The following is an 11,349-nucleotide window of genomic DNA, read 5'->3' as shown; positions in this document are numbered from 1 at the left end:
GTGCAGCTGAATCAGATTCACACACTCGGATTTTGCCATTATTATATACGAAGACTGGCTTCGAACGGAGCTGTCTTGTCAACAGGAAAATTTCCCTCATATAGAAAATATAAAGCATTCAACGAATAGAACTACGCCTTTTGTGTACGGGGCATCTAAAAACAAGATCGAATACCTGAAAAAACGACTGGCTTGGCTAATATTGTCCGAATGCCCTGCCTCGTACGATTAATGTTATGCGTTACGCGAGCGTTTATGATTCATTAAATCGACACCGATCGACAGTCCTCAACGCATCTGCACGCCAATGTCACATTCAAATTAGCGCGGGGTCTTCGCCGTAAATCTGCAACGAGCAGTCAGCTTCGCAAAACCGAATGATCAGACATTTGTAAATTGAAAATTTTCTTGTTTTTCTTAAATTTAAATTGAAAATTACTGGATAAGCCCGAGGCGTATGGATCAGTCGCTTATAACCTCCGCCAGTAGTATATTCATCTAGCTGTTTATCTAAATTCTTTCGTTCGTTTCTTTCGCTTCCGATAACATTGCTTATTTACTTGTCTTCGTTTACCCTTTGCAGTCGTGGCTAATGGCGCATTACTGATTACCAAAAACAAGTTAGCGATTATTATCGTTATGAGCGGTTTAGATTTATGTGTATGTTTAAGAAAGCGATAAAAAATGTATGATTATTAATGTCATGAAGAAGGACGAGCGTCTTAGTCATAGGATGCGTGGATACGATGATGGTCAGGGGGCGTGTGCTTGTGGATATTAGGGTAGTCACCGCTGCAGGCGGTACATAACCTATTCTCGTTACTAAATGCCCAGCGATGAGCGGGTAGAATCCCTCTACAGCTATGGCCCTGTTACTGATCCCATCTAGAAAAAAAAGACAAAGTTGTGTCTAGATATTTGCGTGTCGAGCATGATTGAACGAGCGAATATGAATGCCCCTGTGTTTGAATGCCTCGCTAGGGTCATCGAAGCATCGCTGGACACGCCAGTAGCCTACTGGCATTCGTCGCCTCTTCTTCTCGCTCAGCTGCCCCCTTCTTTCTCCTCTCCATAATTCACTCCAGTATCGCACGCATGCTCAGATCGGCTGACTGACTAACTGACCAGGCACGACCGTCAGCCATCGCCGCCGCATCAAAAAGGCCACCTCATCGAAAGAGGAAGGCCTTGCCAAAAATCTACTGTTGTCAGAAGCGGGCTGCCATCGCGGATGACTTTTAGTGGTAATAAGAGTTATCTGGCGTATGTTTTTCTGCTTTTTTTTGGCATTCCGTACCAAAAAAAATGAAAGGGAAGAAGAGGAAAAAAAGATCAAAACAGGAGGCAAACTCTCGCATTGATCATTTACGTACGATTACAGACCGCAGTTTTTAGTTCATTGTTCTAGAAGTAGGTGATAAATATAGTCCTGCACCCGAAACTCTCCATACAAATGGAGAACCAGTGACGTTCACGGCAAATGTTTGCGAGCGGTCAAACTCGCAAGCAGATATATAGAGGGGTAGCATTTAACGGGTCACGTGGCCTTCAAATTGAAAATTCCTCAAGGTGACTCCACTGAGTGATCACATCAATCGCCCAAATTTAAAATTATATAAATATTGCCCTTTTTTGACAGCTAAGTGCTTGGTGAAGATTTCAGGACTATCTTAGGACCTCTAACGTTTAGCGTAAACAAATGTGGAATGAATAAATAAATATTCGTCTGATTCGTCGCACAAATGACAAGAAATTAGAAATGTGGAAATAACCGTTAGCCGACATTCGATAATAGAGGCTGTGAAATTCTTTATATGGTACGAGAGCGTTCGGGATGGTCTGGGTATCTGACAAGATTGACAGGGCAGATCCACAATAAGATCAGTTTCGTATTTTTTGGTCAATCAAAAAATCGCGTAAAGTGCAACAGTTACCTTTGAGTCGGCTAGCTCTATTTCATAAAACAATATCTCGTTTTATTTAGGTGGTCAGATATATAGGCGTATTGTTGTTATTATTACATTATACTTATGTGGTAACTGAGGATTGTGAAAAGCACATTAACTGAAATTGCTCATTGTATTAAGGCTATCCGCTCGTTTTTTTTGCTTGTTTCTCGTTGGCCAGTGCTACTGTGGCCGTCGCAGAAAGCGTCTCTCATCATTTGCTGATGCGCATAGGTGATTCTTGTGCATTCGTAATGAGCACTTCGTGATATCTGAAGTACTCTGTTGGCTTGGCTACAAGCATGACAAGTAGTTGCTACTGCGGCATTCGTTCAAACTTCCAGCCGCCCCAGAGCGAAGATAATGCGGTATTTTGCAGCGATCGTCAACCTATTTTTTTATAACGTTTTTTATACTGTTCACGTATTCGACGTATGTGCAACCCCTTAAACTACGAATCACGCGCTGGCACCATTTTTCAAGTACATGAATGGGTAAAATGGTATACATGAAATTGTCTGTGGCCTATTGTAGTGCGCAGTTTTTCGACGATACGAGAAAAAAACTTTACAGGCATTTTCTGAAGCGTTACTGTTGCGTAGCTCTATCTAATAGGCTAGTATAAATCATCTTATGTATACGGGCTAAGGAGGAGAGCAAGGATCTAATTCTTTCGACTGCTTAGATTGGTCAGATGAATCAAGCAGAAGGCTATTTTCAGTTTACGTTTGTGTTATTTTTGCAACATTCTTAGAATACGTTTATAGGCTCATCATTAAGATTTCCTTTCCACTGCTTAACACTTTTCTATAAGAACTCGAACCAAATTATACACACACTGAATGTATCGATCGAAAACTAACATTTTCCATCAATTTTAATGTCGTTCCTCCAATGGCTATTGGGTGAGTACAAGCTATCACTTAATATCATAATTACTGTATAACAAACGTCAACGCTAAGTAGATACGTACATTCATAGATGGATGCTACTATCTTTTTTCGGCCTCATCGATACTTCGTTGTCGCCGTATACCGTTGGAATAAACATAATTAAGTGGTTCGTTTGCTGCGTTTTTTGCCCGCGTAACAGATTACATTATGAGCATTATTAAATGACGCAGGAATAAAGATCCGGTGACGATTCATGGGAGGAAAAAGGGCTATACCGTTACATTGTTATAAAACCCCATTTGTCGCTTTTTCACCGTTAGTGGAAAAGGATTGCAGTACACAGTATCGTTCTGGTACGTCGAAATCGCGTCTCACCGTAATCTATCGACACTCGACCCACGAAGCAGACGCTCGCAATAAAAACTACTTCGTCGCCCATTGAATGGCAGTAACGATGAAATTATTGTAGTTGACGATGGCTGAATATTCACAATCACTGTCAGTCTGTCTTACATCGATTGTTTCTGCCTCTTGTTTCGTCCTTCATTGTAATTGGGTACCGGTCCTATTTCGAGTCAGAGTAATGGCGATGGATGATTACTTCGCAAATTTACCAATTATTGATTATTTGGACACGCGTAACAAAAGTGTTTTTAGTCAACAAAATCATCAGAAGCGACCTGAAAATAATCATCATAATCATGATTGTCGTCGTTACCTAAAATACGCCGAAATAGCAAATACCAAACAGTGTAATAATCGTAAGGAATAAGCCCCCTTCACCTCCCCGCAGTTCCTCTCTGATTGATTACACAGAACATAAAGATGGGAAAAGCTCGTGAGTACGAGACTAAGTGATTTAATGCCTTGTTTTATTACGGTTTTATTACCATAATACGGGGTCTTTGCTGAAAACTAATGATGTTTCGCGCTTCGATCTAGTATTTGCCTCTTCGGTAGAGTGGACGGTCATCAACAACACTTTCTATTTATAGCAAAGAGTTTTTTTTCTGCTTCTGACCAATTCACCTGGGAAGCATCTGTCTAAAAGGTGAGGGTGCAGGCATTCGACTGTAGTAACAACTTTATCGGATAACAAAAAAAAAAAATATGGGCAGGTTTGTTCTCTTTTGACAAAAAATAGAAGCACATAAAGCTTTTTTTTTTCTCAGTTTTGTTCCGGTTGTTGACTTTGGCTTTCGCGGGCCCTGCTAGCCATTGTCGTGCGGACACTGACAAATTGGGGGATGGAATGGCAGGACATGTATAATCCAGAAAGCTTTAACAGAATTATAGCGGTGGTTATCGCAGAGGGTGAACGGTGATTTCAGTGAAAATGAACTTGAACAATTTTAAGGTAAAGGTTGGTCAGATGCATCTTCAATGATAATAAATAAATTAAAAGATTCTCTAACAAAATTTGGATCTCGAAGCATACCGAACTAATTGGCGCTGAAAATGACTTGTTGAAATCTTACGTCTATCTGAGAGGATTTTCACAAAAATATATATTGCCTCTTTATGTACAAGCACCTGTTAAATAGAATTCGTTTTATGCTACCTCACCGATCTGCTACAGTTACTTCGCCATATTTAGCGCCCATGATTTATCACTGGTGAAAACTCACTATTTCGAGGAATCCCATTTAAACAAAGTAAGATATTATATGGCTGGAAATTATAGCCAGCTGCAAGTTGGTTTGTTATGCTTTGTCGGGGCGTGAAATTTATTGTCTGTAACAGCAGGACAAAGGTTGATTCATAGAGTGCTCGCACCGTCTATTTTTCATGTTAGAGCGCTTTTGCACAGACTCCCTATTAACTTTTGACCGCCAAAGTCAATATATAGACGTCACATAATTTGTACTCCAATGAGTTTGCCTGTCTTTTGTAAACCTGCATAAGGATGTATAGCGAATGACATTTACAATAGAAAAGGCATTTTTATGACTCACACTGTGTTGTAAACCTTTCCCTGCAGTATTCTGAAGGAAAACTCTGTAAGTGGTCAGGATCTGAATAATTCGAAGCGAAGTTTGTTCTTCGATCACCCCAGACATTCCATCTGGCTGGATTATTTAAATAATTCTGTATTTGCCGGGTGTCCAGAACAACAACCGATAGCAGACTGACATCGAGATTTTCTGTTTCTTCATTACGTCGACATGAGAGAAATTGTGGTTTTTGAATAATAGTCATAGTGATAGTCGTCTTTATAACATAATAAGAATAGCAAAAAAATTGGCTGGCGGACTGGTTTATCACTACTGCTCAGATTTGATCTTTTCACAAAAAGCTGCTGCTGGCCGATGTTATATCAGTACTATCCGAACTTCTTTCGTTTCCCCACTAGAAGATTAGGCAAAAATAGCACTACCCCCACCCCCTCCTAGCATGAATACGTAGCATTACTACTTTGTCTGTACCTTGGGTCACCTATCTACAACGTCAATACGATAGGCCATATTTACTTTATTTACACTATATAAAATGTTTTCATTTAGCCTTGCTCGGTAATACTTCAATCGCCGGCAGTGTCATAGTCGACGTTTAAGCAGACGTACCGGTACAATATCTCGTCGTCTCATTGTATACACAACAAACGCAGGTTAAGCATAGTAAGGCCATAAATTAATTTAATTACATGTTACCGTCTCCTTGTGAGGTTACGCAGACAGACGACTGAGTTGCATTCATTTCTGATAGAATGGAATTGTCACTGGAGAAATTAGCGATGCTATACATTTTTTAGAAAGAATATATTATGTAAGTAGGAGGGCACTACCAATGAGATCTACTCATAACCACTAAACGCTGTACCTCGTTTGCCCGACCCTTGATTTGTTATTGGTTCTAATTAGATCGATATATATATATATAGGCAAGTTCCACCAGGAACTGCTAGTTCGTTAGTACCGTTCGTTGCGATCATGACCACGTTTAGTCTTTGTCTGCATAGACGTTTCTCACTTCTCAAGCCGACTTTCCCTTTAACCAACGGAAGTGGCCACAGGCACAGTTGGGATGAATCCGTTAATGGCAAATTTTCCCAACCTGACTCTAGGTGCGCCTCGCGCTCTTTGAAAGCAGGGGCTTATTTACAAAAAAAAAGTCCGGCATCATATATACTTTCTATACATTCGTCAAACCTGAAGTACTATCACCTGATAATCATTATAATGTCTCAGATGCAGAGGTATGTGCAGCACATTATTTAATGTTAATCTGTAATTTTTTTGATGTTGATTTACGTAAGCCGTTTCGGATACAACGTATAAAGCATCACCTAAACGAGCGGTGACCGTCTCATAATCGTAGCACAACTTTGCAAAGAAGGGATGTAAGAAATACGTTGAACGTTACCGGATCCATGTTTTCGATAACTCTTCCTTTTCCCCTACTGATCGTCGACTTTCGGTTTTTAAAAAATCTATCGATGTGTACTATTTCGAATTTTTTTATTAATTCCTTTTCCATGTTAAAATTCTCAGCGAATATATAATTTATATCCATGCAAGGGCCATATTAATTAAATTCATCAAATTTTATTAGATTCAATAGGTTTGACATCTGTGGCAACAACATTCCGCTGATTGCACACAAAACGAGCGTTCCCACCTAAAAGCTGTTTTGGCTAGAAGAAGAAGAAGAAGAAGAAAGCGTTAAAAGTCGTATGAAATTATAGAATAAAAAAAAAAAGCTCCCTTGTTCACCCTATATTGTTTGGGTCGTACCTAGACAAATTATTGGTCTCGCTTGTATCTGCCACGAGCAAGGGAATCATTTGAAGTGGCGGAGGCAATGCTTATTTTCAACAGTCATTAATAATCAACGCTTAACACTACTCTGTCCTTCCGACGGTGTGACAACGACGACAACGTCAACAATAGCGGCTTTTCTACACCCACTTTTTGGCAGTTTCATCCGTTAGCGTCTGTAACTGCCACGATAAGGTGTAGTTACTTAAACATCCTACGATACTACTAGCCAAGTAATAAAAATCAAGTTTTTTTCAACTTTCTGCTTCTTGTCGATTAGGCAGCTATTTAATAGCAAACACATATAAATGTAAATTTCGGCCAAGTTTTTGCAACCGTTAAAGGACGTTATGCCCTAACAACTTTTGGTGTAACTATCTGATGAAGAAATAACTTGTATTGATTGAATTAGGAATTACTGCTTTCATTTGAAAGATGCTTGTCTTGACCTACTTCGCCATCTTAAGCTAAGGCGGGGCAGAAATTAGAAGCTTTTTGTTTTGTTATCAAATCAACCGCTAAATAGAAGCCAGCTATAATAACAGATTTTTTTTCAAACAGGTATCGCTTAAAACCAGCCATTCGTTGTGCAATGTCTTATAATTGTGGCGGCAGTTTGATTACTTCATAATAGGTCACTCAGGCAAAGAAATAAAATACTTATTTAAATACATACTTTACGGCCGTACCTCACTATTAGGCCCGCTACATTATTACTGATAGAGAGGACACTTATTGCAATGGCGTAAACTGGTATAGGATTCAGACCTACTAAACGCAACGTCTCAACGTAGCTCGCTCTCACATACGTACTCATCAACATGACTCGTGTATGTGGAGATAATTACAGATCTAATCGATTTCAACATCAACGATCGAATTCGTCATGCACAGACGTCTTAAAGTGGGCCGTTTAAACACATTAAATACACAGTTATTGTTCCTCGGCCAGTAACCATTATACACTGTTACAACAGATAGACATGACTCTTCTAACATCTCCCCACCCGTTTGCTGGAACAGACAATTGATAAGACGTTCTATGACACAACCACTTATCGCTATCTAATATTTATATGGTGTTATGAGCGTGACGGCACATGTGACTGTAGTTAATGGTGATACATCATTTTCAGTTCAACACGCACACGTGCAATAGACAACCAGCCAGTTCTTGCCACGCCGACATGGTCGACACGTATGCACGCCTGCTTCTTATATGTAGCATCGCGTTTTCGTTCATGCAACATGTAGTGCCTGCCAATTTCTAGATGTGTATTCACGCTCATACGCGCGCTCTTTCCTTTTCCCTATATATATATATCAGCTGTAGGCTAGAAAAGGCAGGTGACGCTGCAGGAAACGGCAGCATCGCTTGTATAGTACACAACGAAACAACGTAGAAGAAGTATGTACCGTAAGATCTTTAAATATTCAGATATTCCCAACCCAAAAACATAGAAGTGTTGCGTCATCGCTGAGCAGCGTTTGTTGCAAAAAAAAAAAAGATGGAGCCAGAGGGAAAACCCACCATCCCTCCCCTCCCCTTTCATAAGCGAAAACGTTCACAACATCCCATGACATGATGAACGATCCGCACGCGTCACCTCAATAATTTCCGTCAGACTTTTCCGTCGATGCTCTGAGCTGTGCTATTCTCACTAACATTACCTACTTAGTAATGGTTACATCCTCACGTCAATTTGTTTCTGACATTCAAATGTATCGAGTACGTTGTTATTCGGACGTAATAAACGCAAAGTAATCGATCATGTTCACGGACTTACATGCGAGTATAAAGCGATGAATCGTCGCGACAGAAGAAAGTCATCAAGCTAAACTAGACCTTTTATTAAAAAAAAAACTACAGTAAGTATGAGGTTTTTATTAATGGACAGATTAAAATAATGAGACATTAATTTAAAGTAAACGAGAAAAAAACTTGACAAATTTGTCTAATTGTTGTACAATATATATATATCTACAGAAATACTTCATGCTTAGCTCATTGACGTTAACATACGAGTGGCGAGTGATTAGTAAAACGGGAGTGGATATTTAGGAGAGGTAAATAGAAATCAATAAATCTGTTTGATTGGTAGAACAGCCGGATATTAAGTGATGCGTCGATGACATAAATCTGGTCCCGTCTTTTCGATCTCGGAAGGACATGCCGATAGATTTGGTTACCCATGACAAGTGATGGTAATGTAAACTCAGGGATGATGCCAACTAATAATATCTGCGATTTACATTTACGATGAAATAAAAAAAAATATTAACAGAAAACAAATAATGTTTACATAATATTCGTATGTGCGTGTCGGCTTGGCTTGAATAGTACATAGAGTAACCACTAGATGTCGCTCGAGGCTAGATTATTGATGTCGTAAAATGCGTTGTTACATCGAATAGATTAATTGTTTAAATATAAACAAAGTTAATGCGCGTTTCCATAACTGCGTGTTATTGTTATGAACTCCACAGGCTGCTAAACGTTGCTAATAGCAACTACAGTCGCTATATATCGAAAACGAATATTTGTACCATATGCGTATACATATATATATATATGATAGGTAGCCGATTCGTAATAATAGAACATTAACAACAAGTGTATAATGGCTACTATTTGGTAATTAGTTATCATAGCATTAATATGTTTAATGAGATGCCATGATCAGCAGACGCAAATCATAAACTGCATATAGTAATGGGGTATCTGGAGTTAGCCATGTTTTCATTCTTTAATGCCCGTTTATGCACTGCAGACAATCGCTGCGTTCGCTAGCCACACCCTCGGCAACTACAACAACGAAAAGTATTACCTACTCAGAGCCGCCATCATTGTACGATGCACGTGTGCATTTACGCACGAACGATACACACACTGCCGTGCGGCAAGATTCGACAGATTTGTCGTCAGGCGTGACAACAGGATCCACTCAAGGTCCAGAACACCTGCGCATATAGCAGCCATGCAGAGAGAGGAACAAGCGAAGAGTGAACCTGGGTCATTCTAAAACTACGCGTGAATGGTTTCTGAAAGATTTGAAACGATAAATAACGATATACCAGAAACTAGATCAGTGAGAATACTTAGCTTATTAGCAAACCTCGCGTACAGAAGATGACTAAACCATATGGAACCTGAGGTTTCAGAAAGATTACGCTAGAGATGACGTGTAGAAGCGTCAGTACAAACATGGCAAATTATGGCCTTCTATTATAAGCGTTTTTTTTTTTTTTTTTTTTGCTCTATATGTACTCTCAGTTTTGTAAGTTTACACTCAATAAAAAGTTTGCCTAACAACAATACAGAATTATGTGGAGGTCACGTTTTGCTAAAGACTATTCTTTCACTGGAAATGAGCCATGCACTAAAATACTGTGAAATGTTGCAGCACAGACAAAAACAAAGGCGACGATCAACAACTCAACATGTGAACTTACTTGTACAGTAAGTACTATATCAATTGTTTTTTTTTATGTGCATTTTATTGGGATCGTAAGTTCCCATTTCGATGACAGGCATGCACGTTTGTAAAGTGGTATGGGTAGTTGATGAGGTACGACTACGTTTCGATTGGTACTTTCCAGTTATGCCTTCATTTGACTCGATCCAAACAATATCAACTGGTGGACTTCAACAGTAACAACGGCAGCTGAAAACAGTTATTTGCAATTGAACTAACTGCAATGCGTAATTAAATCGATGCAAGTTCCTTTAAAGTTTCCATCGAAGTATTGACTACGATATCTAACTTCATATATAGTATAACAGTAATAATATTAAGAATGGTAATACGACTTCAAAGCTGTACTATATTGTACAGGCGACGGCTTCTATCTAATATAATAAATGGAATTGCACCTCGGCTATAAATCAATGCCTGAGCTGATAGACGCAATAAATATAAGGCACAGCTCCGACTTGATTGATCCCTAATTCAACGGTAACAAAAGTCACTGAACGCTATGTACTACCACAAGCATAGGCGAAGACTGATATTTTAATTGCGTGTGTGCTTCTTCGCATGATCAGACATCTATCCCGTACAATATGGCATTGGCGGGGTTTACATCAGCAATCATTGGCTTCGTCAGCCGAAGATTTAGCGGCTTGCCGCACCGAGACCATAACTACCGATACGCTATATATGATCTGAGGCAGGGGCAGTACAGCCCCCATATACGTTGGGCTCGTTTCGGCTCTAGTAGACCCTGCGACTAAGACGTGTCTCTATTCGAAGAGCGATAGCTAGCAGGGGCAGCACACATGCCGATTGCCACTAGTTCAGATCTCATCGTTGTTAGGTGACGAAACGTTCTTGAAAAAGAAAGACAAAGTGCAAAACGACAGATGCTGCTGATATGAACATCCTAGTGTCTAGATCTGCTCGAAGAAGCACCGTGTAAATCCGACAAGACCGCCTTAGCAGTTTTCGAAGCAATATCGAAAAATGGCTAATGGTTAACTCATAATACATAGCATGGCTTGAAAGAGTTAACCAAACGAATTTCGTGTTGTTGAAAGATACGTATGTGTATACACCAGCTGCACCTCTTATATTCCACCACGAAATCATCACGCCCATATCTCTTTGCAGAAATGATTTGGGCAAGAAACAAAGATGGCTCCTCTTTGTGAACTGGTGTAACATTGAACTCCTTACTGTCAGTTGTGAATGGTGCGCTTAATGGCTACCGAACTTTGTTAATATTGACTAGTAGAATAATAGTATAGCAGC

At 39.6% G+C, this 11,349-nt stretch overlaps 1 protein-coding gene across 1 annotated transcript in view; it reads right to left on the bottom strand.

Moving 5' to 3' along the window:
- The window catches only part of LOC111260229 (uncharacterized), a 101,931-nt gene that overhangs the window by 68,060 nt on the left and 22,522 nt on the right, over positions 1-11,349 (bottom strand). The gene's annotated exons all lie outside the window — the stretch shown is intronic.

This window comes from Varroa jacobsoni, unplaced genomic scaffold (genome assembly GCF_002532875.2).
Source record: "Varroa jacobsoni isolate VJ856 unplaced genomic scaffold, vjacob_1.0 scaffold_42, whole genome shotgun sequence".
NCBI lineage: Eukaryota > Metazoa > Arthropoda > Arachnida > Mesostigmata > Varroidae > Varroa > Varroa jacobsoni.
This window is presented reverse-complemented; position numbering and strand designations above follow the sequence as displayed.